We start from the raw sequence: 6,000 nt of genomic DNA, 5'->3' as shown, positions 1-6,000 counted from the left end.
GGGCTAAATTTGAGTTTTAATAAATACTTGAGGTGTTAGAACCTGTATCGCCGTGGTCTCAATAATAAGGGAACTCATATATTTATAGTTGCCTCCTGAGTTCAAGTCCAATGTCGCGTTGACCCGTCTGTCCACTAAACCTCCCGGAGGCCCAGGACCATCTCATTTGGCCCCTACATTAATCCATGTGTCGTAAATATCTACACCAGCAAATACAATATTATCTCTTATGGCTTCTCCATCCACCACCTTCTTGTCTTGTCCTTGTATTAGAGCTGCAGGAGAATATGTTGTTGCTGTTTATTGTTAAGAAATATAACTCACATCGATTTTCCGTTTTGCATTATTTGGGTAGAACAACCTAATTAGACACACGTCGTGCAGATGGATGCAAGATTACAGCGAATGAGGCTGAACTGAACCGAGCATTGTTACACTTAAGCAACATTATCTTTGTTTTAACAGATGAAGGATGAACTGGAAAGAGAAATGCGTACTTTCAGAGTTTATCCTAAAACATCAGATATTTAAGAAGCATCTGAAAGTTTCTCCTGAGTTTCATGACCTCGTAGAACCATCAGGGATATTATCAGGAAGTTTGGGATTAAAGAAAGATTTGTATCTGATTGATTGATTGATTGATTGATTGATTGATTGATTGATTGATTGATTGATTGACAGCTCTCGCTCCGTCTCTCAGTTGTTTCCTTCATGTCAAAGTTTTTTTTTTATGCTTTTGACAAAATAAGCAATTTTTCAGTTGTAGGGATTTTGCATTTTTCACAATTTCTTTTTACATCTTAGACTTTGATCAACTGATTTATGAAATGAATGTTTAATAAATAAAAACATTTATACAAAATGTCCCAAAATCCTACAACCTTTGAGATGTAAATATATATATATATTCTACTTAAATACATAGTAAAATATATTTTTTTATTATACATTTTTAGTTAAAGCAATAAATACATTTAAAAGCTTGTGCTTGTGGGTGTCAGGATTGTACAGCAGCACCTCAGTGTTTACAGTTCGATCTCCATTAACAATACAGTCCACTTAGCTTTAATGGGCCTCTAATACCCCCCCGCTCACCCCCTCAAACCCTCACCCGCCCTCCTCACCCTCTGGCTCATCGCTGACTGCTGACACAGCCATTACTCACCAGTCTAAAGCAGCTCTTTGGCCGCGCGGCTCAGAGGGTTCGTTAAGGTGTCTGTGGGGGTTGTTGGTTTGGGAGGAGGTGGGTGGAGTGCAAAGGGTCAAGCCAATGGGCAGCTGGGATTATCACCGGCCCGCCATCTGCCATCCAAATAATAATCAGTGTGAGGAAATCAATGGGCTGAGTAAATATCACACGTCTGCTCAGAACGTTGAACCTGAAAGGAGCCGGTCGTCTGCAGAGTGAGTGGCTCCCTGCTCTTCTCTTGAGTTCTAGTCCCAAACATCATCAGTAACACATAGTAGATGTGTTTTATTCAAGAACTTGCAACAGCACCAAGTTCTGTTAGAACCACTTTGGACAAGAGTCCCAATGAAGGCGGTAAAGCTCCTTTACCACTGGTCAGAAAACCCAATAACACTCAGTAACTGTTGCAGTGGGAAAGGATACAAGACAGAATTCACTCCCGGGTCAAAGGATTCTCCAGCAGACAGGTTTCAGGTTCACTGGGGGAGAACAGGGAAAGTTGAACCCCTCTACTGGCAATGGGAAAGTTGCCCGCATCTAAAACAACGTATTCCTGCATATACCTGCTAACTTTGTAAAAGTGTGGCAGCTCCCAGGTTCAGGTTCACTGTCATTTCAACACATTTGCTTTAAGAATGCGGCCCCTCGCGGATTTCAGTGCAACAGAATATCATGGGCCGCTGTGGATCAGGAGGTAGAGCGGGTCGTCGACTAACCAGAAGGTCGGCGATTCGATCCCGGTCTTTTTCAGCGGGCCGAAGTGTCCCTGGGTGAGCTGCTGAACCCCACATTGACCCTGAGTGCTGCGTGGGCAGTGTCTGAGAGACGTGTGATGGAAGACTGGGCTGCACATAGAGCCACTGCTGTGATCATCTTAGTTACATATTCATGGAGGTTTTTATGCACTTTTAAATTCAGAAAATTCAGAAAAAAACATCACAGCTTCACCAAATGGAAGTTTTGATATTTGGACGTCTCAGACCGAAGTCTCCAGACGCTCCGGCTCAGACCGGTGCACGAAGTCCTGGTTGCATCATGATGAACTAAGCTGAACCATATCACCAATAATGGTCCGATTTATTCTCGCAGAACACAGATGCTGCTCCATATGAGTCATGCTAACAACATGCAGAGCTTACAGTCGCTAATTCAAACAGATGCCCCCCCCACACCACCCCCGGCGCGCTTTTTCCCGCCTTTTGAATGCATCATATTGTTATCTAATCGGCTCAGTCCTAATTAAACTGATATCCACATCCTCTCTTTTCATATTAGCTCCAAACATTCAAATCTCCAACTGTCCTAATCCTGAGGAAAACAATTCGTGCACGGCATCATTTGCTGTGCACGATAAACAGCACGTCCCCGGGGATGTTATGAGATCATCTGCAGCAGCTCCTGTGCATCAACCGAACGGAACAGAAAAGTGAAAGAGGGGAAACGGGGGAAGATCCCGTCTGATGCAGCAGGAGCCGGCTGCCCTCCGAGGTCGGCGCAGTGGTCATTCATTGTTCTGCTGTGGAGTGCGATGCTGCGGGGAGGCGTCACTGGAGGATTAGTGAGCAGCGGCACATGTCAGGGAGTGAGAGTGTGGACCACAGCATTCTGCTCAGAGCTCAGAGCTGCTGAGGATACGGATACTGAGGAAGAGGAGGGTCTGTCTCTTTAGAGGCTCAGTGATGCCACAGATACAGAGCAGACAGGACACGTTTAGGCCTCTGCACCTGTTTTTAGACCCGATTTGACCCGATCGCAGGGTTGTTGGCAAACTGGAGGTCAGTCGGTGCCGATTATCTGCCCAAATAATCCTGAAGTGTGAGGAGGGGCTTGTTAAATAATCTTAATGCCACCGATTGAGTCAGAGCCTCCTCGATCTCCAATCGTAAATATAATGAAGATAATCGGCTCCGACAGAAACAGGCAAAAGCCAACGAGAGCGAGGTGGAGGCGCCGACAACCAGATGTTACGAACTCGTGCAGCTGTGACTGTAAACAACACGACATGCAACTGACTTTCAGCTCGAACTGCAAAATGGACCAGCTGCCTTCTCAGCCGTGATTTCATCTGAGCAGAACTCACGACGTCGGGTTCGGGGAATCGGGTATACTTAAGGAAGTGACATCTATGAGTGTGTGTGAATTTGGACTGTGGCGTCACGGCTCCTTCGTGTTGGTGGTTCCTTTGTGGTCTGTGCCACCGTAATAAACACAAAATACTAAAAAGGAAAAAGTTCTCTTCAATTTGCTGAGCACATCAATCAATATCAACGACCTTCAAAGCAAACGTAATATCTTTGGAGTAACTAACCATCACACACGTTTCATTCCATCGGGGGCAAACACACGCAGAGCGGAGAAGCTTCGCCTCACGTTCACTTCCGAGGGAGCGACGAGGAGAATAACACATTTGCTTTGTCCCTTGAGATTTGCCTGAATTCACGAGCGTGTCCTAACATGACTGCGTGTTTCTAATGGACGGCTCCACAGTTCGACTCCTGAACATTAGATATCAGTGCGAGTTAAGTGAGGAGACATTAAAGCTTGATGATTACGAACTACAGTTAAAACTACGTGCAGTTCTTTGCTCGTACGCTTTGACTCGACTCAAACTTTTTCCGTTCGCCTTGGATTTGTGCGTCCAGCCTCCCCAGCGGTCGGGCCTGTGCATGTAATCAGGACGGGAACTCGAGCCGTCCCTCACCAGGTCGCTGTGGCCCCACTCATTATCTTATCTCCCATTGTCGCCCGCTGTAATTCCCCCCTCATGATTGATGATGTCGCTGTCTGATTACACCAAGACAAAACCCCCCGAAGATCACCTTTCATTCCTGCGGCCAACTCCACCAGCTCCACGAGGCCCACAGGAGGACCGGGTGGGGGGGGGAGCTGTGCGGTCGCATGAACCCTTTATTTCTGAGCAAGAATCAGCTGTGTTACAATCTGTGGTTTCACATGAATCCTGTTTCTACACAAGGAATAATGCAGTTCCTGTACTTATACCTTTGTGAGCACATCTTGGTCCTCACTTTGTCATTGGGCTGTTTCAGGGATAAGACTTGGTTTTAGGGTTAGAATCAGGTTTAGCATTTAGTTAAGGTTAAGGTAAGGGGCTAGGGAATGGATTATGCCAATGAATGTCCTCACTAAGATTGAAGTATGTGTGTGTGTGTGTGTCACAAAGGAAATAAGGAAGCTGTGTGTTATAAAACATTTAGGCTGAAGGCTCCTCTGCTCTGTCCCCGGCTGCGTTGGACAAATCAGAAAGGTGACCTGTGAGACAGTGAGCCTCATCTCTCCGTGCGGCAGGTGGAGACAGACGCCTCATTATCGATGCCACAGGAGACAAAACCAGGCCAGGACTCGATGCCCCCCCCCCCTCGACGCTGGCGTTTAGTTTCCAATGCACCGACACAAGGCAGCGTTGGGCGGCGCTCATCTCTGACCTCAGTGAGCGCAGGTCGCTCGCAGAGTCACATTAAACTTTCAGAGGACCCAAAGGTCCCCGTCAGGAGTGTTAACAACAGCATTGTCCCGGCTCCCCACCACTCAAAGGCCCAAGTGTAACAGGGCACCCCCTCCAGTGGCCGGGGCCGCCCCCCCGGGGCCACAGATACAGTGACACCCCTCAGATCCTTCTGCAATTCTCTTCAAGTCAGACGGCGAAACGGAGATAGTTATTCTGTTGTATTTTCTGTGAGCTCAGAGTAAAGTGTCTCCTCCAACCTGAATAAAATATGTGTTTTGGAGAAAGTAGCGGTCGGAGCAGCGAGTAACGAGCGAGCTGTGGGATCAGGCTCAGATGATGGGATTGCTGTGAGACGGCTGATCACATTAAAGGTGCAGTCCGACTCAACAGGCCGTCACAGCCTATCAGCTCAGAAGATTCTCCTCCTATACGCTCGCTCGGACTTTTTAAAAATGTAAACTTGAGGTGACAAACAAATCACTTCTCTCTCTGAAAAAAATTGCCTGACAGATATTTCTTACTCTTCAAATTATCAATTAAAACATTATTTTTTTATCTGTTTAAGAGGATTTTTGGAATATATATGTTTAGTCCGAGGGGAAAACGACAAACTTGTAATAGTTACTTTTACTGACAGTAAAACTATCCTAACTTTGTGATATTTTATAAGACAGCAGCAAAAAGCTCAGGCTGAATACTTTGCTGTAAAAAACACTTTCTCTATTTTTGACTGAGCGAAACAAACTAACGCGGATTTTTGAAAACTACAAAATACACATCTATACTACAATAAAATACTATAAATCTATAATCGTAAAATATCTCCCAGTCCCGTTGGTGCGATCGGTTCCCTCACGTAGGAAGTGACGTCTGCTCTGTTATTGCCCCCGAACGCTTCTGACCCCCTGCTGCTGGGATAAGATCATATTTATCTGGGATTGTTAATATTGAAGTAAAACAATGAAAGCACCTGCTGCAGATTGGGTGACATCACTCCGACATGCTGCGGCTTAGCAACTGAGGTGGAACAACAGAGCTGAACATGGACGACAACAACTAACTCTAAAGGATTCGTTTATCCTCACAGCACAACTGTTGTGTGCATATTGTGATTTAATTCTTTAAACAGTGGCTCAACGTGGATTTGGATTCTTTCCTCGAGTATTACGGCAAATAAAACAATCAAAAAAGTACTTAATTTTAAGTAGTGCATTTCAAATTTCATACAGTAAGAGTACAAACTCATTAACAAAATGTTATTTCTGTATCAAAAGAGGAAGTACCCCTTTGAGCTGTTTCATGAAACCATCTGTGAACTTTAAAGGTGAAATCTCCTGAAAACTCT

The sequence above is a fragment of the Hippoglossus stenolepis genome, chromosome 1 (assembly GCF_022539355.2).
Source record: "Hippoglossus stenolepis isolate QCI-W04-F060 chromosome 1, HSTE1.2, whole genome shotgun sequence".
Classification (NCBI taxonomy): Eukaryota; Metazoa; Chordata; class Actinopteri; order Pleuronectiformes; family Pleuronectidae; genus Hippoglossus; species Hippoglossus stenolepis.
The sequence above is the reverse complement of the archived record's forward strand: the minus strand, read 5'-3'. Positions refer to the sequence as shown.